At 42.0% G+C, this 25,898-nt stretch overlaps 1 pseudogene; it reads right to left on the minus strand.

Moving 5' to 3' along the window:
- Positions 1–1,791: 1,791 nt before the first annotated feature.
- The window catches only part of LOC111524472, a 138,576-nt pseudogene continuing 114,469 nt past the window's right edge, over positions 1,792–25,898 (minus strand).

Genomic DNA, 25,898 nt, shown 5'->3' on the forward strand with positions numbered 1-25,898 from the left:
CAACACAACTAAGCCAGCCACTGAATCCAGTAAATACGATGAATCAATATAGGGTCAGATGAAATGAGAGGCAGCTGCTCTTTCAGAAACATACCCCGTGCTCAGTACCACATGTAGCATGTTCATAAGATGACTTACAACCACATCCGGCAGATATTTTACTAAGCAATCTGCAGTACATGTTTTAGAATAATTGTCTTTTGAAAGTTGATGCAACAGAGAAAGTTGTCTTTTGTAACCTCCAAGAAGACTGTTACAATTCAAGGCCTAACAGAGAAGGATTTGTAACTGAGAGCTACCCTCCACTCCTGGAGAGTCTGAAAGGAATCCTTAGGAAAGGAGGGTCATCTCCCTCAAAGTGCAATTGTCTTTATTAAAGATGTTTTTCAGGATAAGGAAACTACATCTCAGTATTGATTTTAAATGAAGCAAGCATGATGCACATTATGAATAGAAGTTCTTGAAATATACTACCTACATGACAAATACCAAAGTATCCATTATGGCAGAATACACAGTTTACATTAGTTTTAATATTTTTGCATGATTTTAACTATTACATAGCTTTTAAATGTTTTTAATTATGTAAAGGTATCCTGAAGACAACTGGCACAGAGCATAGTTACCATAAATGCAATTAACAAAATCTTTCACTGATTTGCTATCTTATACAAAGACACAGTGCCATTCCATGAAGCATCGTGTTTGGCAGCTACTCATTATTTGTTTAGTGTTAAAATACATATTGAGGGCTTACTGCATATCAGGTACTGTGCTAGGTATTGAGGTTAGAAGAGTAGAACACTGAAGAAGGCATAATCCCTGGCCTCAGGGAGCTTACAGTCTAGTGATGCAGACAGACAAGTATATTAACAGGTAAATCATTGCCATCTGTGATAAGGTCTATGATGGAAACATATAATGCCCCACAGTGAAATCACCAGGGAATTTGATTCAGAGAAGGCCTCCAAGAAGATTCCTTTTTAGCTGAGACTTCAGTGATAAGAAGGAGCTGGCCATGTGAAGACCAGGGTGGATGATGGAGAAGCAGAGCATTTCAGGCAGACCTATGGCATGTGCACAGGCAGGCCCTGAAGTGGGAAAGACATTAAGTGTTTAAGGAAGTGCCAGAAGTTCTTTGTGACTGCATCAAAGTTGGTAAGTGGAGAGATCACCAGAGGAAGAAGGAGACGTGGGCACAGAAGAACCAAGCAGACCCCAGTAAGTCAAGGTAGGCGGTCAATTAAATTCAAAGTCCACCAGGAAGCTTCAAGTAAGAAAGCACCACGATCTGATATAGATTTTTGAAAGGTCATTCTTCTATGGGAGAATAGACTAAAAGCAGCAAGACTGGACATGCTGGAATGAGGTAGGAAGCTGCAGTAGTCCAGGCAAGAGGAGATGGTATCTCAAATCGGGGTGCAGAGTTTGGATATGGAGAAAACTAGGGTATAGATTATGGAGATGGGAAGAAGAAGACACATTCGATAAATAATTTAGAGACAAAATAAAAGGTTCTGTGTATGTGTGTCTTGTCTCCCAACCAGATTGCAACCTCTTAGAGAGCAGAACCTGTCTTCAGACTTACGCTGGGAAATCTCTGTCCAGTCAAATGTCAGACATTCCCTTGGAACGAGGATTCTTTCCTCCTGGTTCTCACCTGCCTAGCCTTTCCATCACTGGGGCCAGCTGATTTGACCTGAACAAAACTTAATGTCATTATAATGGGAATATGCCAGGGTCTAAGGTAACTCAGGAACAAGCCCGATGAAGAGAGAGAGAGAATGTGTCTTAGCGGGACAGAAGCCCCAGAAAGGTGGCCAGCAGTCCAACACCTACTGTCATGGGTGCACACACTTGGACCATTACCACTGGCAGGAAAGTACTCTCTGGCAGGCAGTCACTGCCAAGGAAGGTACACAGGGTCAGGTTAGATTCCAAGTCAGGAGGATCAGGAACCCTCATCCTTACATTTCCAATGTATTTCCTGCCCCTATGTTAATCAGAAACTGGAGTAACCCTAAGGAACACACATTGGAAGCATGATGGGAAGGCAGGGAATTTATTCAACAAATATTTATTGTACACCTTCTATGTCCAGGCATTAGTCTAGGTTCAGGAGTAGAGCAGTGAGTAAAAGTCTCTGCCTTCAATGAGCTTATATCCTTGTAGGGACCCAGCCATCCCACTACTGGGTATATACCCAAAGGATTATAAATTATTCTACTACAAAGACACATGCACACGTATGTTTACTGCAGCACTATTCACAATAGCAAAGACTTGGAATCAACCCAAATGTCCATCTGTGACAGACTGGATTAAGAAAATGTGGCACATATACACCATGGAACACTATGCAGCCATAAAAAAGGATGAGTTTGCGTCCTTTGTAGGGACATGGATGCAGCTGGAAACCATCATTCTTAGCAAACTATCACAAGAAGAGAAAACTAAACACCGCATGTTCTCACTCATAGGTGGGAACTGAACAATGAGATCACTTGGACTCTGGAAGGGGAACATCACACACTGGGGCCTATCATGGGGAGGGGGGAGGGGGGAGGGATTGCATTGGGGAGTTATACCTGATATAAATGATGAATTGATGGGTGCTGACGAGTTGATGGGTGCAGCACACCAACATGGCACAAGTATACATATGTAACAAACCTGCACGTTATGCACATGTACCCTAGAACTTAAAATATAATTTAAAAAAAAAAAAAAAAAAAAAAAAAAAAAGAAAATTTCAAAAAAAAAAAAAAAAAGAAAGCAAAATAAGTAACACATTAGACTACAAAGAAAGGCACACCACGAAGAAAAATAAACCAGGATAATTCCATTTGGCTAGAACATAGGATTTATGGTAGAAAAATAGAAGAGAGAAGACTTACATGAAAGGTTGATGGAAGGCTAATTTGCTGAGAAGAGAACTAATGAGCTGCAAAAGTACAGAGAACTGAAGGTCATGGTGATGGCAATGAGGAAACTCAGCTGGAGTTGAAGAATAATATAATATTGGAGCTAGAGAGGGCCTTAGAGATTCTGAATCAACCCCCTAACTTTACATTAAGGTGAGATATAAGGGCTAGCTACCCAGTGGCTTAGGATCTCTGCCATTTTCCTCTGCTCCTGTTGCTGTTCCAGCATCCCCTGCCATCCTACCTCCCCGTGGTATGTTCTGGCTCTAGAGAGAAACTCCAGATTCAAGGTCTTGGAGGCAGAGCAAATCTGTGTGACAGGTGAGGCCAAAGTGTGATTAACCCTGTGGGCAGCTGCAGTGTAGGGAGGGTAATGAATATCACTAGTTCATCATCTGCTACATGCTAAGTGCTTTACATGCATTGCCTAATTTAACTCTCTCAACAACCCTGTAATGTAGGTATTATCTCCCACAACAGACATAAAAACCCAAGCTTACACAGTTGGAAAGGATTTAAACCTGGGCACATTTAACTCCAAAGCCCCTGTTCTTTCTATTATGCCACACAATCTCCTAGCATAGGCTCAGTGAGTTCAAAAGGGGGCAGGGTTAAGCAGGAAGGTGAGGGGTGGGGAGCTCAAGAGACAAATGTCACTGTTCATGTAGTCATGACCTCTTACTGCAGACAGAGGGTTAGGGGCAATGCTTCAAGACGTTGGCAGAGTCGATGATATGGATATTAAAGTTCCTGAGGATGATGTTTCTATGTGGAATATGCATGCATACATATGCACACATTTACATGTACATGCAAGTGAGGGAGAACAAAGACCAAGATCAACATAGCTGGAGTTGAAAAGAGGCCTGTGAGCCCGGTACTCAAGTTCTCTGTGACTGGGGATATTAAACTGAATGCTAAAGGGTTTATCATGCTTTGATTTTGAAAGGTATTAAGAAACCCCAGAGACGTGTATGTAAGAAATCCAATTAAATAACAAATGTTCTGGAATAGGAAAGCAAGAATAAAGCCCATTTGCTACCAAAGACACCAGTAAAAGTGTAGCTCTTTATGACTCTCAAGCCAAAGGGTAGGAACCTATTAACAATAACATGAGAGCAGACTCTTTATTCTCCAGTATGAGAAGCCACACAGCAGCCCCCATGAACACACAGGTGGCTCTGGACAATGTCCTCTGGCAGTAGATGCCTAGAGGCCCAGAGAGTCTCAGTCCGTCTTGATTGTTTCTTTCTGGAGAGTAATGGAGAATGATGACTTTCTCAGTGACTCTCAAAATCATGTTCCCAAGCCTAGCAACATGTCCTATAACTTGTGTAAGGTACATGGATGTGCTTTAGTCAAGGAATAGGCCGAGGTGGATATACAGGACTGCATGACTCAGCGAGTCTGCCACATAAGCGCACACCTCCACTCTTATAAAACCTGCTTGTGTAAGTTCATACTTGGCTCTATGCCACTATTGTCTGTAAAAGGCATAACTGTCCTTCTGACGCTGTGCAGGGGCTCTTGGGGGCTTGGCTCAACTCAGCTCAATAGGGCTTAACATGGTAGGCCTGCTGATGCCGAGAGAGCCAGAGCTGTCCATCTTTGCAGACAGACAGGAGGGAGCCAGGACACAGCTCGACTTACTTGTGCCAGAGAGAGAAAGAGTTAAGCTGCTGACCCTGAAGGCAAGGGAGAGCCGGCCACACAGCTGTGTGTGGGGGCAGCCAGCTCAAGCAGCTGAGACAGGGCAGACAGTGAGAAAACTGTTGATGGGAAAGCTTCTGGATAAAACTACATTTCACCCGCCTACGGCCCCCCAAGTGTTCTTTCTGCCCATCCACCCACTCCCTTGGACTTCAGCATGGGCTGGACCCAGACCCTGGGATCTGACAATTGGCGACAAGGATGGGATGAAGTGAGTGGGTCTTCAGCCTCCAGGGCTCCAGGCTTGGCTACGTGGCTGCAGCATGGGCTGTGGTACCCAGTGGTACCCGTGCTGCTTGGATGAGCCCTAGTGGAAACATAGGAGGCAGTGGACATATCCCCCGCGAGTGTACAGAAAGCACGGAAGCACCTGGAAGTACGCAGCACTGAGAAGCAGCATGCCTTTACCAGCAGAGTCAGGGGGGCATTTGTGACTGTGCTGCGGGAAGTGCATGCCCAGTCCCTGCAGGATGCAGCGCAGGGAGGAGGAGGAACCTTCATTGCAGGCTCGCCCAGTGATCCGCCAGAAAATAGAGCATGAGCAGCTGTTGGGCCCAGAGACCCCCATCATGGCGGAACACATTTCCTATGGTGCCTGTGCCCCCGTTTAGCAAATAATGTCTGCAGTCATGTACAGACTTACTGCAAGTCATTCAGGAGGAGGAGGACATTGCTGTGCTGCCCCGTCCCGCCAGACCATTCCAGTTCAAAGAATACCTGCTGCAGTTGGCGGAAGTACAAAGCCTTTTCTGTTTGATAAGAAACCAGCCAAGATACCCGGCTTATGGGGAGCACTGGACGACCAGAGTCACCTGTGGACTTGGCAATCCACTGGTCGCTGCACCTGGATAAGTTTCCGGGCAGAGCTGCATTTATTGATGACCATGAAAACTGGTCAGTGAAAGTGAAACCTGCGTCTTGGCATCTTGGCATTGGCCACTTGGCTCTCTGCTTATGCAGTGTGTATGTCTCTCCCATGCCTAAGGATGGGATTCTGGGGATGGATGTTTTGCACGGCTCGGCAGCTGTGCCGTCTGTCACAGACTTCATGGACTGCTGGACAATGGAACTGGGACAGTCCACTGAGAGCCAGGAAGTTTGCCTTCACGGAAAGATGACAATGGACTTTCTCAGTGTTATATGCATAGGGCTCAGGACCTAGGGGTGCCTCAGGCCCCATGGCCTTATCTTGCATTAGGACTGCAGGCCCCAAAACCTCTTGTAAATCTGCTCAGGGACTTGTACTTAGTGTACTTCACTGTTCTAAGTAGGTGGGCTTATGCATAGGCTATATGCATAGCCCCATCATATATCATGGTTTTGTTGATGATGCTATATTAACCTCTGATTCGCTTGCAGATTTAGAAGTGGCAGCACCCCTCTTACCTAGGATTGGGATAATGCGGCTGAGACAGCCTTCCTGGTAGCCAAGCAGGCTATTCAACAGGTACAGGTCCTATGAGTAGAGAACCAGAGGTGCCCGTTTAAGCTAGATGTGCATACGACCACAGATAATTACAGTTAGGGCCTATAGCAGTGCAGGGAGCGCCTGAGTATGCTAGTAGGCTTTTGGTCCCAACTATGGAAGGGAGCTGAGCTCCAGTATCCTTTAATAGAGAAGCAGTTAGTAATTGTGGGATGGGTGCATTCATGGATAACCACCCCCCAGACTGGGAAAGTAGTTAGTAACTGCATATGCTGCCCTTCAGGCTCATAAAAGCATGTCAGGACAGCTACAGTCATTGTGCAGGCAACTTACCCAGTAGCAGGATGGGTGTGTTCGTGGATAACAACCCCCGGAGTGCAGGCATCCACTTTAGTGAAGTGGGGCACCTACTTCAAACAGTGAAGTACACTAAGTGCAAGTCCCTGAGCAGATTTACAAGAGGTTTTGGGGCCTGCGGTCCTAATGCAAGATAAGGCCATGGGGCCTGAGGCACCTCTAGATCCTGAGCCTTCACTGTTAGGAAGGGCATCCCCCATTCCTGATAGGGCATAATATACAGATAGGTCTAGCTGGGGTGCTACTGCTGTCTGGACTGTTGTCACAGTCCAGCCTTGTACTGACGCCATATGGTTTGAAACCAGGTGAAAAGAGACTAGCTAATGACCTAAACTCAGGGCAGTGTGAATAATAATCACCCAAAGGGTGACACCTGTGGCAATCTGCGCCCATGGCTGGGCAGTTTATCAAGGCTTATGTATATCGGGCCTGCATGCCCAAAGCCTACGTGTCATACCTGTGTATCCAAAACCTGTGTCTCCCTCGGCCTGGCGGGTAGAGTATAAGGTACATGGATGTGCTTTGGTCAAGGAATAGGCCGAGGCAGATATCCAGGCCTGCATGATTCAGTGAGCCTGGCACGTAAGCGCACACCTCCACTTGGTATATAATCTCTTTGTATAAGTTCATACTTGACCCTATGCCACTATTGTCTGTAAAAGGTATAACTGTCCTGCTGACGCTGTACAGGGACTCTTGGTGCGACTTGGCTCAACATGGCTTAAAATGGCAGGCGCGCTGGCACCCAGAGAGAAAGAGAGTGCCAGAGCTGTCCGTCTTTGCAGACAGACAGAAGAGAGCCACGATTCATCTCGGCTTGCTCATGCCCAGAGAGAGAAAGGGTTAAGCTGCTGACCCTGAAGGCAACAAGGTAGAGCCAGCCACACAGCTGTGTGTGGGGGTGGCCAGCTCAAGCAGCCGAGACACGGCAGACAGTGAGAAAACCACTGATGAGAAAGCTGCTGAAAATAACTGCATTTCACCTGCCTACGGCCCCCCAGGTGTTCTTTCTGCCCATCCACCCGCTCCCTCGGACTTCAGCATGGGCCGGACCCAGACCCTGGGATCTGACAACTTGTTATGAATGCAAATCCCGAGACCCATCCTAGACCTACGGAATCTGAAGCTCTGTGAGGCCCAGCAATCTGTGACTTAACAAGCCTCCAGGTGAATCTGATGCCTCCTGAAGCTTAAGAATCACCCCCAAAACATCTCCCAGGAACAAGAGACAGTCTGCAGGCAAGAGAGCTACTGAGTCAGCAATCAGGAGTTACTTAGGGAAACAAGAAGCCCCTATGTAAGCGTCCTATTGTCAACAATTAAGTCAAGATTATAGAGATTACAAAAGGTATTTAATTTTATTAGACTCAGTTTTCAAGCAAAAAGAAAGCTAAAATCATTAACTGCCCACCTTACTCCCCCAAGAATGGCCATTATCAAAAAAATTGAAAAATAATAGATGTTATCAGGGATGGGGTGAAAAGAGAACACTTTTACACTGCTGGTGGGAATGTAAACTAGTGTGGAGATTCCTTAAAGAACTAAAAGTAGAAATACTGTTGGATCCAGCAATCCCACTACTGGATATCTACCCAGGTGAAAAGAAGTCATTATACGAAAAAGATATTTACACATGCATGTTTATAGCAGCACAATTCGCAATTGAAAAAATGTGAAACCAGCCCAAATGCCCATCAATCAACGAGTGGATAAAGAAATTGTGATTACATATATATATATATATATATATGATGGAATATATATACATGATGGAATACTGCTCAGGCATAGAAAGGAATGAATTAATGGCATTCGCAGCAACCTGGATGGGATTGGAGACCATTATTCTAGGTGAAATAACTTGGGAATGGAAAACCAAATAGCATATGTTCTCACTCATAAGTGGGAGCTGAGCTATAGGATGCAAAGGCATAAGAATGATACAATGAACTTTGGGAACTCAGTGGATGGGGAAAGGGTGGGAAGGGGGTGAGGGATAAAAGACTACAAATTGGGTTGAATGTATACTGCTGGGGTGATGGGTGCACCAAAATCCCACAAATTGCCACCAAAGAACTTATGTAACCAAATACCACCTGTTCCCCAAAAACCCATGGAAATAAAAACTTTAAAAAAATCAAATTAAAAAAAAATCCTTAACCACATAGTGATCAGAAAACTTCACATTGTATCCTGCGAGTCTCCCAATCACCTTCAGCAAGAGGCAGCACCAGCACCTAGGAGAGCATGCTGGAGAGTGGAGGGAGAAGCGCCTGCTAGGCATCAAAATGGTGATAAGACACATCAAAATAAAACACAGCTGAGCAACTGAATGGCCACTGAATAGCAATTGCCCTTTCACCTCAATTACTCCATAGGGCAACTGTGGATTCCATGCAATCATGGCAAAATAATTGATGCTCACACTAATGACACTGCTTCCTCAAAGAACAGCTATGTTCAGCATACTCTTTAAGATGACTAGTTTCCTTAAAAACGTTAAAGGGACACTTTAAGGGGTAAACTTTATTTAACCAGAAAGCCGATATAAAACATTTAAAACATGTTTCTCAACAATACCAAATAAATGAAGTCTTTTGTAATATTTTTTTTTTAATCCTAGGGAAAAAAGTGACAAGAAAAATAATTGGGAAGGAATTTGAGGCCTGGCAACTAGTGTGACTCTAACACCAACAAACTGTGCGACAAGAGGCAAATTACTAAGCACTTGGACTGTAATTTCTCTGGATAGATCGTTCATTTCTTGAAGGAGGGAGTCTAGGTAACCTCTTATATCCCATATTGCTTTAAAAATCTTAATCTATCATATAAGTCTATAGTCTCACCCCAGGCCCAGAAATTTCTTCCCTTGAAACTGTCTCACCTGGGAATCTACAAATTCCCTCAGGAAGCTGTTCTTCCCATACTGTCTGCCCCCAGAAGTTAGAGAATTTAACAGTTCACTTTAAGTGGTTACAATTCTGAAATTCAATATTCTTGGAAAAGGGATGTTATACTACATTGTATTTTTTTCCAAGAAATTGTTTAATCTATATAAGTTATTTGACTCAGTCATTAGCAATCTTTGTGCCAAGATAGCTCCTAATCAAATTCTGGCAGAATATAAGTACCATTGAGAAGAAAGCATACAGATCTTTCTTTTGAGAAGTACGTATTTTTCTTTCTGGTTGAGCAATGTTATGCAACAAATGCTTCCAACTGGCTTTCTATCAAGGAAAATCATTAAAGATGAAATGCTCTAAGGGACATGATCATAGAAGCCTGAGATGCTTGTAAGTAATTACATTCATGCTGATAATTAGAAGAAATAGTCTGTGTAGTGGATATAGTACAATCACCTTTCACCACTGGTCTTGGATTTGATTTCTCCAAGGAATGCCAAGAAAAGCCTTTATTTAGCTGTAGTTTATGCTTCCCTCAATCCACTTATTTTGTAATGTAAAAAAGGAGAATCTGAAAAAAGAGAATGGGCACCTTGACATTTTAACTGCTTTGTTTTTAATGAAAATTTGCTTCTTTGAAGTGAATATAAAGCAGGTATGGGCAACAAGCCAGGAAGTGCTTATTTATCACTGAATAGCCTCACATGTCCTCAAATGCCTTAACCTAGAGTTTAGAATATGCTCAGATTTCCCTGCTAGCTTGTATGCCATGCTTATACAAAGCAAAGCATTTCTTAACAGCGAAACAACAGCACACACACACACACACACACACACACACACACACCGTGTGCCCACAACCTTGCCAACAGGTCCAATGCTCAGAACTTAAGAAGAAAATCTGCCTCCAAAGCCATCACTAGGTCAATGTACATACATGGATAGAGCAATTTATCAGAATTGGTGTTTCTCCCCAACGAGCACATTGACTGTGGTGAGCTTGGAATAAAATTGACAGCAATTCTCTTTTATATTTTATAGTGAATCTGTTGCCTGTAATCACTGTGGACGAAAATTTGTTATAATTTCACTTCTTAATCAAATGGATGCTCAAAGAGCAGAGAGGGCACTAAACCAAAGAGATACTTCTAGGTCCTTAGCCTGTCTAAAATGGTTAATACTGTTGCTCTCCCCCTGCTCTTGAAACTCTATTTTGGATTTCCAGTGGCTATGTTTTCTAGTTCTCGTTTCTCTCTTCCGCTTCACTGTCTCCCACTGCCTGCCCCTTGAGCACACAAGTTCCTCCAGGGTTTTCTACCCAGCCCTTTTCTTTTTTATCCTATACTCTCTCCACAGGAAGAGGCGGCATCTTCCACTAAAATCAAAAACATCTGGATGGGAATCCCAGTTTTACCATCCACCTGTTATGTAATCCCAGGCCTCAGTTTCCACTCAAACCTTCCCTCACCAGGTCCCCATAAGGATCAAGTGAGAGTTCAGATATCTGAGCACTGAGCAGAAAGCCCGATCATAGGGAGGTTGTAGGGGGAAGAAATATCCTTTCTTCCCATCTTAGGTTCATGGCTGAGGCCCCTATGACAAAAGACAGATTAACAAGAGAAAAGCAAATAAATGTATGTAAGGTAAGTTTTACATAACACAGTAGCCTTCAGAAATGAAGCCCCGGGCCAGGTGCGGTGGTTTACACCTTTAATACCAGCACTTTGGGAGGCTGAGGCAGGCAGATCATGATGTCAGGAGTTCAAGACCACCCTGGTCAACATGGTGAAACTCCGTCTCTACTAAAAACACAAAAATTAGCCAGGTGTGGTGGCACATGCTTGTAATTCCAGCTACTTGGGAGGCTGAGGCAGGAGAATTGCTTGAACTTGGGAGGCGGAGGTTGTGGTGAGCCAAAATTGCACCATTGCACCTCAGCCTGCATGACAGAGCGAGACTCCATCTCAAAAAAAAAAAAGAAGAAGAAAAAGAAATGAAACCCCAAAGAAAGTATATTTTTGTATTTTTTATGTTAGGCTTGATGAAGAGGTGGACAGCCGTGGAGAAGTATGATTGGACAAAGCATGCATGAGCTAAAAGTAATAAACTCAGGGGGGACTTGGCAAGGCCTGCTGAGATTCTTCTTGGCATCTCTACATTTTCCACTCCCTTCCTCCAGGTATAGGGAGGGCACTTCTCAGATGAGGATCTCATGGCCTGCTGCAGGGTAGAAGAATGAGAAGAAGGCAAGAGGGGGCTTTCTGCTTCTGCTGCCTTCTCAAATGCTAATGTGTCACATTTGGGGACAGCAGGTCCTCAGCCCCATCTAGGTACTCAATGTATTTTGTTCTTCCTCTTTTTCTTCTTCCTCAGGCAAATGCTTCCTCTCCCACAGCTATGAAATAATCCATGGACAATTCTTCAGTAGATGGGTGTTCCCTATATGTAGATGATGACCAAATCTATGCACACAATTCATAACCCACTTCTATCAGCCAGCTGATGCTGGGCCCACAGGCACCTAAAACTTAGCACATCCAAAATTAATTGTTATCACCTCACATACCCCTGTTGAGTTTAAACGTGTGCCCCCAAATACTTCATATAGTGAAGTTTTAACCCCCAGCATCTCAGAATGTGGCCTTATTTTGAAAGAGGTTGTTGCAAATCTAACTAGTTAAGATTTGACTAGTTAAGGATAGAGTGAATCGCTAATCTCATATGACTGGTGAGCTTATAAAAAGGGAAAATTTGTACAGAGACACACATGCAGGGGGAACACCATGTGAAGGTTAGAGTTATGCTACCACGAGCCAAGTAAATTCCAGAAGCTAGGAGTCAGGCCTAGAACAGAACCTTCCTTAGTGCCCTTGGAAGGAGCCAACTATGTTGACACCTTTGTCATGAACTTCTAGCCTCCAGAACCCTGTGACGCCAATTTGTGGTACTTTGTTATGGCAGCCTAAGACACCCACCCTGAGCTGCACCACACAGCTCTGGAAAGTGAAGTTCGCCACTTCACTGTGAACCACAAGGTCACCTTTGACTTGCCCTTTTCTCTCCACCATCTCATCTGTCTTGCACTAAATCCTTTCAGCTCTGCTCAGGAAATAACTTTCTGTCTTTTCCCCATCCTGCAGACATGGAGAGAGTCTGCCTCATCGTCTCTCATCAGGTGACAACATAATTGGTTTTCTGACCTCACTGTACTTTGTCCACTTTAATCCTGCTTCCACACTGCCACCAGAGTCACTTTTTGAAATCACAGATCACAGATTGTAATGGTCCTTACGATTTAACCCCAATCTATCTTTTGGTTCCATCTTACAATATTCTCTTTCAACCTCTCCTCTCACCCTAGAGTCCCTGCTAAAACATCACACTGCATCTGCAGACACTTCTGGGCAACTCCACCACCCCTAAATCTCCAGCCCTCTGTGCCTTTGCTGGTGCTTTTTATCTGGTTGGAATGCCCAGCATCTTTCTTCTTCAAAAGTCAAAATATTACTCAATCCTATTAAGGATAGAGATAAGGTAAGAAGAAAACACTGGGTATTAGTGAGAATCAATCAGTGAGTAACAGTTAGAAGTAAAAGGTGGTTGACAGATTTTCATTTTAAGTATTACAGAGTGTTTTTCAAACACCTAAATCTCAACTATGTCTGGGAGATTATCCTGGTATATAACACTTTATAAATTAGCCAACTATGATAGTATATCGTAGTTCATACTTGAATGACACTACCAAGGTTGAAACACTGAGTATAAGATATCTCTCTGCTCATTCAATGACAAAATCAGGTAAGAAAAATTCTAGCAAGGCTAGAACTTAACAATCGCCTAAAGTGAAATATGCCTTCTTGTTAGCAGGGCAGCAGCGTATTTGCCTGATTACATTACAGGAAGTTACATTCTAATCCAAGATTGTTTCATTAACATTAAAAATATAATATTCCTCTTATAAATTGTCCAGGTCCCATAGGAGGCATTCCATTTTTAGGTATTTTCCTCATGTTTCTGATTTTCCCTGAACTCTACCGATTATAAGGTGTTGTACACACCCTTCTTGAGGAACATCTTAAAGAAGTTGTTTTCCCAAAACCTCTTTGACTCTTGTCAGCCCCTTCATTCCTCTCTCAAGCTTAACAAAAAATACACAAGTTGCTAAGTCTAAAACCTAGACTATTTTACCAACTTAAGTCCCCATTTTTGCTGTAGACCCTGGCTGAACTTCTCCCTAACACTTTGACCAACTCCATGTCATGGATTCAAGTTATGTTATCTCTGGGGTCCTTGAAAAAACCCAACACATATATACCTTATATGAACACACAAAAAGGATTTGTCACTCGCATTCTACAAGCAGCTTTACTGAACTCCAGACTCAACCCTAAAGTCTCCAAATTGAAATCCAATCACTTTCCCACTGCAGAAAGGGAAACCATTGATATTGTCTTGTTCTTCCCCAACCCCTCTCCCAGACATGCGCACTCTGTGCGGCCTGTGCCCCCCCACTTCTGTATCCTCTGAGTCCCTGCATGATTCAACACCAGTAATTCCCTTTGGCCACTCTCTGGGGGTAGGGGAGAGGGGAGGACTGAAGAAAAACTATTTTCAAAAGTAATTTTTCAAAGTGGCACAGTCAAAGTGGCAAAAGGTAACTATTTATCATAATTATGGTAATAAAGAGCATTATTACACTGTTGACCTTTGAGGTTGGAAGAGAAGCTTTCAGCTTGCAAACATGAACTAATGAACGATGAATTTTAAAACCACGTGCTCTTCTCACTCTCCCATCCCCTGGACCCCATGCCAATGCCCATTTTCCTCTTATTGGTTAAAGTTCAAGTGGGGGTAGCATTGTAAGCTTAAATTTGGTGCAAAATAAAACAGACATTCTATTAATTGCAAAATTAAAAGCTCTTCCTGGAAGGGGTCCACCATTTTCACAGCCGACACCGCCCTCGCTCCCCGCACTGCAGAGCCTGCTTGTAGGGCTGTACGTGTTCTTCCTTGTCTTTCTTCACTGCTAATCATAGAGTCATGAAGTTAAGAGGAATACTTTTTTCCTTCTTTTTTTGTATATCCTATTGTTTAAATTATTTTTGGCACATAATTGTTCATGTGTATAGGGTACAGAATGATACTGTGATAGATACACATATACAATGTATAATGAGCGAATCAAGGTAATTAGCGTAACCATCACAGGAGGAATACTTTTGTTGTTTTTAATCCAATTTTTGCTTCTTCTGTAGGAATACTTTTTAATTCAATAAATTTCAATAATTTCATTTTTTAACTCAATTGAGGTATATTTCCTTTTTGCAAACTATTTTTCCACTGGTATTTTAAAAAATCAGTTAAAGATTTTTCTGTTTTCAATACAGCTTCTCTCTGAATTTTTAAACAGCCCCTGGTTGCCAAATTGTAAAATCCTAGTTTGTTTACATATAACCCTTCACAGAGCCACCAAGAGAATCAAACCTCATGTGTACTTCCACCTGACCATGAGGCAGTCCCAAACACTTCCTACCGTCACACTATACACAAACACAGGCGCACCCACATGCACATACATGCATGCATCTTCCTGGCATGTTTGGAGGCCTCAAAGTTTTCAAAGAAATTTGGTCAGGGCTCCAAACAGTACTAGATTTCACACCAACACATAATTTACTATTGTTGAAGATAGAAATCCAAATATGAATTTTTTTAATTGCCAGGATTTGAACACATGCTTACCTTAGACCTCTTATTACCTCAATAGACCTCTGACAATCTGTAAAGTTATTTTCTCTTTTTTACATTTCTCTTTCTACCTGCTGATGGGTGCAAATTAAATACAAGTACTATACTTAAAAAGACAACCATGCCGTCATGCTTGAAGCACTCTGAAATGGTTTATTCCTTTTACTTTAACCTTTCATTCAAATTTACTTTCTCCAGTATAGGGGGACATGGTTCTTTATTTATTTCTGCCCTAGACTGCAAGGACCTAAATTGCAAGAATTAGTTATAAGAGGGCATTTAACAATACCGAAGTTTGCTTTTATACCACGCTCTACATCAAAGCACCAACCTTCAAGGGCCAGCTATATTCCTGTTATACAAGTTTATGAATTGCTCTACATTTTGTTATATCTTCAGCTTTAAATGCAACAATTTCCTCATATAAAAACACTGAGTGGTCTGTGAAAGATGTTGAAACACTCAGGGTATGATTCTTCATTGCAAAGCACAAAACTTGTCTATGCCTTGGGCTTATTAATATTTCATCTTCCTATAAGAAATGAGGTTTGCGGCCGGGCGCGGTGGTTCAAGCCTGTAATCCCAGCACTTTGGGAGGCCGAGACGGGCGGATCACGAGGTCAGGAGATCGAGACCATCCTAGCTAACACGGTGAAACCCCGTCTCTACTAAAAAATACAAAAACTAGCCGGGCATGGTGGCGGGTGCCTGTAGTCCCAGCTACTCAGGAGGCTGAGGCAGGAGAATGGTGTAAACCCGGGAGGCGGAGCCTGCAGTGAGCTGAGATCGTGCCACTGCACTCCAGCCTGGGCGACAGAGCGAGACTCCATCTCAAAAAAAAAAGAAATGAGGTTTGCTTTCTTTCCATAAAATAAATGAAATGGACCCATATGAGCACCATGTGATACTATTATGTCTGAAAGGGAGACAAATGGAAAAGGATAAGATTTTTCATGTAAAACTTTAAACCAAGAGTTTAAAATCAGACCATTGAGAAATAATGCAGTATGTATTACCATCTCCATTTACATGAGGACACGAAAGCTCAGAGATGGGACCGCAGCTACATAATTTACAGGGCCCAGTACAAAATGAAAACGCAGGGCCTCTTGTGCAAAAATTACCAAGAGTGTCAAAGCGACAGCAACAGAGTATTAAACTAAGCTCAGGGACCTGTGTGACTGCACAGATTGTACACATATGAAGACACTCCAACTCAGACATTAAATAACTTCTGTAAGATCAAGAGTTAAAAAGTAACTGGAGTTTGAACCCTGTAAGTTTGATTTCAAAATTTAGAACTCTCTCATCCTCAAACGATAAACATAATTTCTTGAATCAAGCCAAACATAAAGATTATCTCGAGATAACCCATACAATAGTCTAATTACATCATCATTGATCCTCATTTTGCAGACAAGGAAACTGAGACTTACAAAGGTTGAGTAATTGTCTACTGAAGTAGATGGTTGCTATCTTTTGACTATCCAGCATCCACAACTCCTCCCTAATAGCACATCAATTCCCTTTTGAAGAATTACCTTTAGCAGAACATAAGCACCCTAAGGGCAGGATGTTTTCCTGTTCTCACCTATATCCTCAGTGCTCATAACACAGGTATACAGTAGATTATAAGTATTTGCTGACTGAGGTGTGTGTACTGTTTGCCCACCACAGCAAGGGGCCTACAGCCTCACACGCTCTCTCCCTCAGAGGTTCCCTCCCGTCACCTGTGCAGCAAGAGAGGGAGGGCAGCACATGCCCTAAGTTAGCACTCTCCAGAACTTTGATTCTTGAGTCCCATACAGAAAAGTTAGTGCCTGATCATTTCAATGGTCTTGACCTGACAAGAAATATAATGGACCATGCTTTTGTATAGGTTCTGTCTTGATTCCAAGCCTCACTCTCTAGCGTTCTCATTACATGTATGAGCTACTCACTACAATGCATACACATACATATGCAGATGTCAGGTGTCCCAAGCCCACCCTCAGGTTCCATGATTTACTAGAAGAACTGACAGAACTCTGAAGAACTGTTATGTATACTCATGATTATGGTTCATTACAGCAGAAGGATAAAGATCAGAATTAGCAAAGAAGCCAGCTGTGGTGGCTCACACCTGTAATTCCAGCACTTTGGGAGGTTGAGATGGGAGAAATACTTGAAGCCAGGAGTTCAAGACCAGTCTGGACAACAAAACAAGATTTTGTCTCTACCAAAAAAAAAAAAGTTTTTAATCAGGCATGGTAGCACCTGTAGTCCCAGTTACTCGGGAGGCTGTGGCAGGAGGATAGCCTGAGCCCAGGAGTTCAAGGCTGCAGTGGGCTGTGATTGTGCCACTGCACTCCACCCTGGGCAACGGGGTGAGACACCATTTCTTTAAATAATAAATTAATTAAAAGTAAAATAAAATCAGCAAAGGAAAAAGACTCCTAGGGTGGAGTCCAAGAGGAACCAGAAGCAAGTCTCTAGTTGTCTTCTCTGAGCAGAGTTGCATGGACAGCACTTAATTCTCCCATCAGTGATGTGCAGCAACACAAGGGAAGCATTGCCAACCACAGAAGCTCACCCAATTCTTGGTGTCTAGGGTGTGTCTATTGCCAGCCGGTCAGATAGCTAGGCAGTACCTGTGTGACCACTACTTTGCTACTCAGTGTCCAGCCCCCAGAGATCACACTGATACAACATGACACAAGGCCTCAGGAGTACAAAAACACTCGTCTCAAGCATGATGTTCCAAGGGCTCAGAGGCTGTCTCCCAAGAACCTGTCAAGGGCCAGTCCTCCTAAAGACAGGCCTTTCTTTGGAATGTTCAGGGCTTGAGCAATCTGCACCTGCTGGGTTGACCCTTGACTGCACAACATCCAATAAATCTCCTGGCTTTAATTAACTACAATTGATTTCTGTTGTTTGCAGCTAAAAACCTGTGCAATCACACGGCTAATAATTATAGAAGCAGAAAGTTCAGGTCTTCCTGATTCTAAAATCTATGTCACGAAAAACTGGTTGTTATGAAACATCATCTAGCAAAGGAATTTATCAAGTGGAAGAAGACTAATGGGCCACAGAAGTTAAGGCAAGGCTCAGCAGTTCTCTCAGAAACCATCCTAAGGAAATAGTGAATAAATACACAAACATGGGTTTCAGTATTTATATGTACAAATATATTTATTGCCATATTATTTTTATGGTACAAAATTAGAATCAATTTACACACTCATATTTACACACACCACATATGATTGGTTAAATCAGAAGCTGATAAACTTTTTCTGTAAATGCGCAATACAGTAACATAGCTGTACAGCTTTGAGCTTTGAAGGCAATACATCATTGCAGCTTCTCAGCTTGCCCACTGTAGTGCTGAGGCAGCCACAGACAATAAACAAATGAGTGTGGTTGTGTTCCAGTAAAACTTTATCTACATGAACAAGTGAGGATTTGACCTGCAAGCTATAGTTTGCCAACCCTTGGGTTAAATTATAATAAGTATTATTACACACAACAGAATATTTCATTTTTAAAAATTAAGTACATCTATACCTGCGATATAAAAAAAAGCGGATCTATCTGTACAGATGTGAAAAGATGCCTATTGACATACAACTAAGCAAATAAAACCTGTGGACTCATACCATACATATATTTTTGAGAAAAAAGATATTTGTATATGCACAGGGAAAAATGTAGAAATAAGACTGTTAATAGTGATTATCTCTGGAAGGCTGAAATTATGTGAAACTTCTACTTGCTATTTCATACATTTCTGTCCTGTTTGAAGTTTTTATTATAAACATATATATTTACAATCAGACAGAAAATTCTATTTCAGAAAAAATCATTAAGGCTGCAGCCAAGACATATACTTAATCCTCTACTAAATTATTCAAGCTTCTAGTAAATTAGAAATCCTGAATCCAGGATGACTTCTGTTTGAGGTAGCAGCTCTTCCAGCCCAGGCATTAGTGCCATCACTCCTTAAAGTTCCTTCCAAGCCACGGTTCTAGAGAATTTTTCAAAATCCGATTTATTTTTTCTCTTCCCATCACAATGACTATCCTACCAATTATCTTCCCTCAAAGGAAGAGATTTTTAACCACCTAAAAAAATATGAGCCCTGATAGAAGAAGTGTTATATTTTGAGTGTGGAGGAATAATCTTTATATACAGCTCTGTCACACTACAAATTCTTGGAATTCCAGTTTTCACATTCCATTTCTAAAATAATACACAAACGCCTGAAACCACCTTCTTAGAGAGAATTTACAGACAAGCAGCACTAAGAAACCCAGAGCCCTTAGAAGTTAAAAATATAACACCTTCTTGAATTGAATTTATATGCTGCATAAATGTAATTTATATACTGTAATACTGAAAATATCCAATGCTAAGTTCCTTAGGATATACAAAAATAGATACAAACACACATAATCTATTTCTTTCTTTCAGTATCACTTTTTTTTTCTTTTTGCATTTTGGATGACTGCTAAGTTTCCTGATATTTATAGAGAAGAATAAAATCAAAAAGACAAGAACCCAAGCCTTCCACAGACCTTGTTTATCTCCAAGGGGTCATTTTGCACCAGAAGCTGTCTTTCATAAAGAAACACCACTGCTCATAGAAGGTTGGGTTTTCTCTCTTAATCACAGTGTCATGTAATTTCAGAGTAATAAACCACGCTCTAGCATTACGTGTATCAGATATTCCTCAGGAAACAAGGATGGTCTTATATCTTTAAGTGCTTTTTTTTTAAGATTGTCCCGAACTTTCTTACGTGTTCATCAAAAGATGACAGCTTAGTATCTGTTATTAACATAAGAAAACTGATTTGTAGATAGTTTGCTTAGATCCAATCAAAGGAAGCCTCCTTTTCTGTTAATTGGATAATTAATGGCATTTTTCAAACCAGCATTGATCCAAGTACCTTTTATGCTCATTGGCAGATTGATTATCCATGAAGAAGTTCTGTTATATTTATTATCCATTTGGATGGGAAGGAAGGCCTTGGAGAAGGGACAAAAGGATTAGCTTTGTTTACTCCCCACTCTACCCTTTCAACATTCAGCCTCCTTTGTGAGTTGGCTGTGATTTGAGTCTTAGAAAGGACGAATCTTGACGAAAATTTTTAATAGAATTAAAATCTATTTCAGGCATCAAAAATAGAGTTTGATTATGTCTGTGCATTCATGGTTTCTTAGGGGGAGGGGCACAAAACTCTTGCCTATATTTATCTGCCAAGCCTTTTTTCTATACCCCTGTCTCCCGCCCCCACCTCCCTCTCTCTCATATTTCTATGACTAAAAGACAAAACCATGGGCTGGTTACTGCAACAGTATCATTTATTTGTGTTCTTCAGGCAGCCTGCAACACAGCCAGAAGATAATGGACACCTCATTTATTCAAGCTCTGAATGATCATATTTAATTCCCTGTGACAGCTGTCTTCCCCACATTAGCATTGCAAATAAGTTCGGTTTTGTAATGGCCTTCTATTGAACATGATTCAATTATGTGTGGTCCGTATCGAGGCAGGATGCGGTCTTAGTATCTATAGCAATATTTCTGCAAGCTGCTGCTCTTTACACTGCTCACATTTAAGCTGCCTGTTTACCACAATGCTTTCCTTGAACTATGTTGAACTCCGTACACTTTCAAATAAAATAAAGAGGAATGACTGTAATTTGAAAAAGCAGTTACTGGGTGTATAGATATTATATACCTCCTCCCCTTTACGTATATAATCAACCTGGAAGCACTTGGAAAAAAATTGCCAATTGTCCCATTTTACAACCCAGATAATAAAATCATTATGGCCAATTAAATGATTACACAATGCTAGACACACTGGGGTTCAATGCCTGGTTTTACATGTCACTAACAACACACCATCAGGCATTAAGGCAATCAGTCTGAATTCAGTCATTTTCTTGTAATGGAGGTGAGAACGCTGTGCCTGGAAGGAAAGCGGCTTCTTCATGGACCGAAGGAAGATTCTAAAGTAACAAGATCTTAGCAAGGGGTGAAATGCAGCCCTCTATCCTCAAAAACGTACACCTCGCCAATTGGCTCCTGCCTTCAGAAGTTCATCTGCAGATGCAGCCACCACCTGGGTTTCCATGGGGTCCTCCAGGCCTGCTAGCTGTGGAACCCGCATGTGATGGAAAGAGGTCACTGAGTAGGACAGACGGGCTACTCACCCAGACTCCCTAAGACATCATCAGAAACCCTATGTCACAGTGACTCTGAAGCCAGCTGAGCTGGCTGCCCAATGTAACTCGTGGTCTCCAAAGGGACAAAAGCTCTGAGTTTTTACATCTGATGTTAGGAAAGAGCACTCATTCCTCAGGCCTCGAGTTTCCAGGCAGAATGACTTACCTAGATAGGACTCCCGGCTTCCTCATTGCTAGGCGTGAGTGACCGGCTGGTAGGGTTGGAAGCAGGAACTTGGCGGCCTTGACTCAGCTCTTTTCCCCTTTGGCTCTCTCTGCCTGTCGAAAGGGCACATTCTGGTCTGGTGTCTCGGCCGTGTAGAGAGCTTAGTGGGGCAGAGCTGCCAAAGAGGCCAGACATTTGGGAGGTTACATTCAATTCCAGGAAGAGTTAATAACTGTACTTGACTCAAGTCATGTCCTCCAATACAGCCTTTCTCAGTTAAAAAAAAAAGCTAGTATCATCCATCTATCTGATTCCTGGGTCTGTCTCTCAGTTGGTTGGGAGATGAGGGAAAAGAGAGTTACCTATTGGACTCAGCCCTTACACCTGGCAGCTCAATCCTTCCCCTGCTGTTTGACATTAGCGTAATGTGGGGCAATGCTTATCAGACTTTAATTGTGCATGCACATCATCTGTTAAAATGCAGATTCTGATTCAGTATGTCTGGGATGGGGCCTGCGATGCTACATTTCTAACAGGTGCCTAGGTAATACTGATGCTGCTGGTCCACGGACCGTGCTTTGGTAGCAAGAATTTAAAATGTAGTCTCCAAAACCGAGAGAATTCAGAGCAGACCCAGCTGCAATAACAAGTGCGGGCAAGGTGTTCTGTATCCTCTTCCTTCCCTTAAGGTGGGATCTGCACATTTTATTGTGGATTATTATCATCTGGAAAGTTCACAAACTCAGATTACTGAGACTCCCAAGAATTTTTGCTCAGCAGGCCTGGGGTAGAGCCCAGGGATCTGCATTTTTAAGAGGGATTTTCACATGTAATATGTCTTCTAACAGGTTATTCTCATGCAGATGGTCCTAGAACCACACTCTGACGCAGGCTAAGGAGTCAGAAGATTCTTGCCTAGAACTACTCAATAATGCCACCTTGCTCTGTATGGCTCGTTACATGTTGCAAATTTGCCAACCATACATCTGATAAGGGGTTAATATCCATGTAACTATACATAATGAATCCAAATAACTCAGTAGCAAGGAAAAAAACAACTTGATCAAAAAATGGGCAAAGGATCTGATTAGACACTTCTCAAAAGAAGACATACAAATGACCAACAAGTCTATGAAAAAATGCTCAAAATCACTAATCATCAGGGAAATGCAAATCTAAACCACAATGAGATATTCACCTCACACCTGTTAGAATAGCTATTATTCAAAAGATGAAAGATAACAGTTGTTGGCAAAGATATGGAGAAAAGGGGGCCCTTGTTCACTGTTGGTGGGAATGAAAATCAGTACAGCCATCATAGAAAACAGTTTGGAGGGTCCTCAAAAAGTTAAAAATAGAACCACCATATGATCCAGCAATCCCACTTCTGGGTATTTATCCAAAGGAAATGAAATTAGTTATGTCAAAGAGATATCTGCTCTCCCAGGTTCACTGCAGCATTATTCACAATAGCCAGGATATGGAATCAATCACTCTAGTCCATCAAAGGATTAATGGATAAAGAAAATGTGGCATTTATGTACATAGGAATACTATTCAGCCCGAAAAGGAAAAAAAATCTTGCCATTTGCAACATCATAATGAATCTGGAGCACATGATAAGTGAAATGAGCTAGACATAGCAAGATAAATACTGCATGATCTCACTTACATGTGGAATCTAAAAATGTCAATGTCATAGGAACAGAGAGTAGAATGGTGGTTGCAAGGGGCTGGGATGGTGGGGGTGGGGGAGAGATGGTGGTTAAAGGGTACAAAGTTTTCGTTAAATCGGATAAATACGGTTTGGAGATCTCTTGTACAGTATGGTGGCTGCAGTTAATAATAATATATATTTTAAAATTAAGAATGTAGATTTTAAATGCTCTTACCACAAAAAATGTTAAGTATGTATTAATTAACCTGATTTAATCATTTCACAACATATACATATATGAAAACATCACATTGTATACAATAAATGTATATCATTTTATGTCATTTATACCTTAATGGAGCTGGGGGAATCTTTTTTAAAAAAGAAAATTCCCTATTATATTTAAGTCTGCAAACTAGACGTTACTGAAAGACTTCTCATAATACTTTGCCCAAACTGTCATTTATGCTCTCCAATGGCATCAGACAAAACTGTGGCCATAAGATTGCCCTTTCTTTCCTATGAGCTAGGGAAGCTTATTAGAGGGGCAAGGACACTGATATCTTGAAAAAAGGTTGCATTTTAACACACTAAGAATTACAGAGACAGAAGCAACATACAGCAAAAAGTGAGAATGTGAGCCTTACAGAGCATGAGTAAATAAGTAAATAGTATATAAACACTAAAATTTTACCATCTGGCTGTTCATAGCTCACTATATGCTGTATTCACAAGGAAATTTCTCATCCTAAAACACCAAGTCTATCAGAATAGATGAAATAGCTCTCTCTGGTAACTTGTGGACTTGGGGGATCCTTTGAAGGATGCCTCCCTATTCTATCCTAACTCCTATTTCCTGTATTCATTTTCTGCAGCCATTTTCTTAAGGCATATAAAATAAATCATTCTACTTGGCTCCTCCAGACATCTACTGATAAGTCTACTCTAACTTGTTCAGTTTCTCGCAGCTACACCACAATTCCTAGCAGAATCTTTAACTTTTCCAACTTTTCCTTTCTTTTTTTTCTTCTTATGACTCTCCGGTTGTACTTAAGGTATTCTAATCATACCCTCTCTCTTGTTAGCTCCAATGATATCCCATGTCTCAAACCATCCTGTTTTTTTTTTTTTATTTTTTATTTTATTTATTTTCTTCTTTTTGGAGACAGTCTCCCTCTGTCACCCAGGCTGGTGCAATCTCAGCTCACAGCAACCTCTGTCTCCCAGGTTCGAGCGATTCTCCTGATTCACCCTCCTGAGTAGCTGGGACGACAGGCAAACGCCACCACACCCAGGTAATTTTTGTATTTTTTTGTAGAGATGGGGTTTCACCATGTTGGCCAGGCTGGTCTCAAACTCCTGACCTCAAGTGATCTGGCCGCCTCAGCCTACCAAAGTGCTGGGATTACTGGAGTGAGAAACCACACCTGACCCATTTTGTTCTTTCATCTGAGAGTTTCTTGCATCCCAGGATGGCATCATCCCAATGCCTGAAGTAATACATAAATTTAGTCTCTCCTTTCTCAAAAGGAAAAACACTTCCTTTTTTTTTCTTTCTTTCTTTTTTTTTTTTTTTTTGAGACTGAGTCTTACTTTATCACCCAGGCTGGAGTGCAGTGGGATGATCCCAGCTCACTGAAACCTCTGCCTTCCGGGTTCAAGCGCTTCTCCTGCCTCAGACTCCTGTGTAGCTGGGATTACAGGTGCACACCACCACGCCCAGCTAATTTTTGTATTTTCAGTAGAGATGGGGTTTCATCACGTTGGCCAGGCTGGTCTCAAACTCCTGACCTCAGGTGATCTGCCTGCCTCGGCCTCCCAAAGTGCTGGGATTACAGGCATGAGCCACTGCGCCCAGCCAGGAAAAACACTTCTTGAAAGGAAAATAAACATAGTCCCAAGGTGAACTTCTACAGGATAAATCCAAAGTATTTCTGCCATGTGTTTTACCATAGTATCTTAGTCCAATTGTGCTGCTAAAACAAAATATCTGAGACTGGGTAATTTATAAACAGCATAAATTTATTCCTTACAGTTCTGGAGGCTGGCAAGTCCAAGATTGAGGCACCAGCAGATTCAGTGTCTGGTGAGGGCTGCTCTCTGCTTCCAAGATGGTGCCTATCGCTGTGTCTTCAAAGGCAGTAGGCAGAAGGGCAAAAGGGCAAAAAAGAGGCCAAATTCCCTCCCTCAAGCCCTTTAAAAGGGTACTAATCCCATTCATGAGGGCATACCTCTCATGATTAATCACCTCCTAAAGGCCCCATCTTTTATACTATCACCTTGGTAATTAGGTTTCAACATGTGAATTTGGGAGGAACACATAATTCAGACCATAGCATACAGGAAGGGTGAGATATGCATATCTCTTTGACAGCCATGTTTTCCAATATGGCCAAAGTCCAGTTGTCCACAGCCCCCAATCTCCACCCCATCTCATTGCATTAAGCTGTTAGTCAATTTAGAGACTGAAGTTAAAGCCAGGTGTGGTGACTCTCACCGATAATCCCAGCACATTAGGAGGCTGAGGCAGGTGAATCACCAGAGGTCAGGAGTTCAAGACCAGCCTGGCCAACATGACAAAACCCCGTCTCTACTAAAAATACAAAAATTACTCAGGCATTGTAGTGCATGCCCAGCTACTTGGGAGCCTGAGGCATGAGAATTGGTTGAACCTGGGAGGCGGAGGTTGCAATGAGCCGAGATTGTGCCACTGTACTTCAGCCTGAGCAAGACACTATCAAAATAAAAGAAAGAAAGAAAGAAAGAAAGAAAGAAAGAAAGAAAGAAAGAAA

This window comes from Piliocolobus tephrosceles, chromosome 6 (genome assembly GCF_002776525.5).
Source record: "Piliocolobus tephrosceles isolate RC106 chromosome 6, ASM277652v3, whole genome shotgun sequence".
NCBI lineage: Eukaryota > Metazoa > Chordata > Mammalia > Primates > Cercopithecidae > Piliocolobus > Piliocolobus tephrosceles.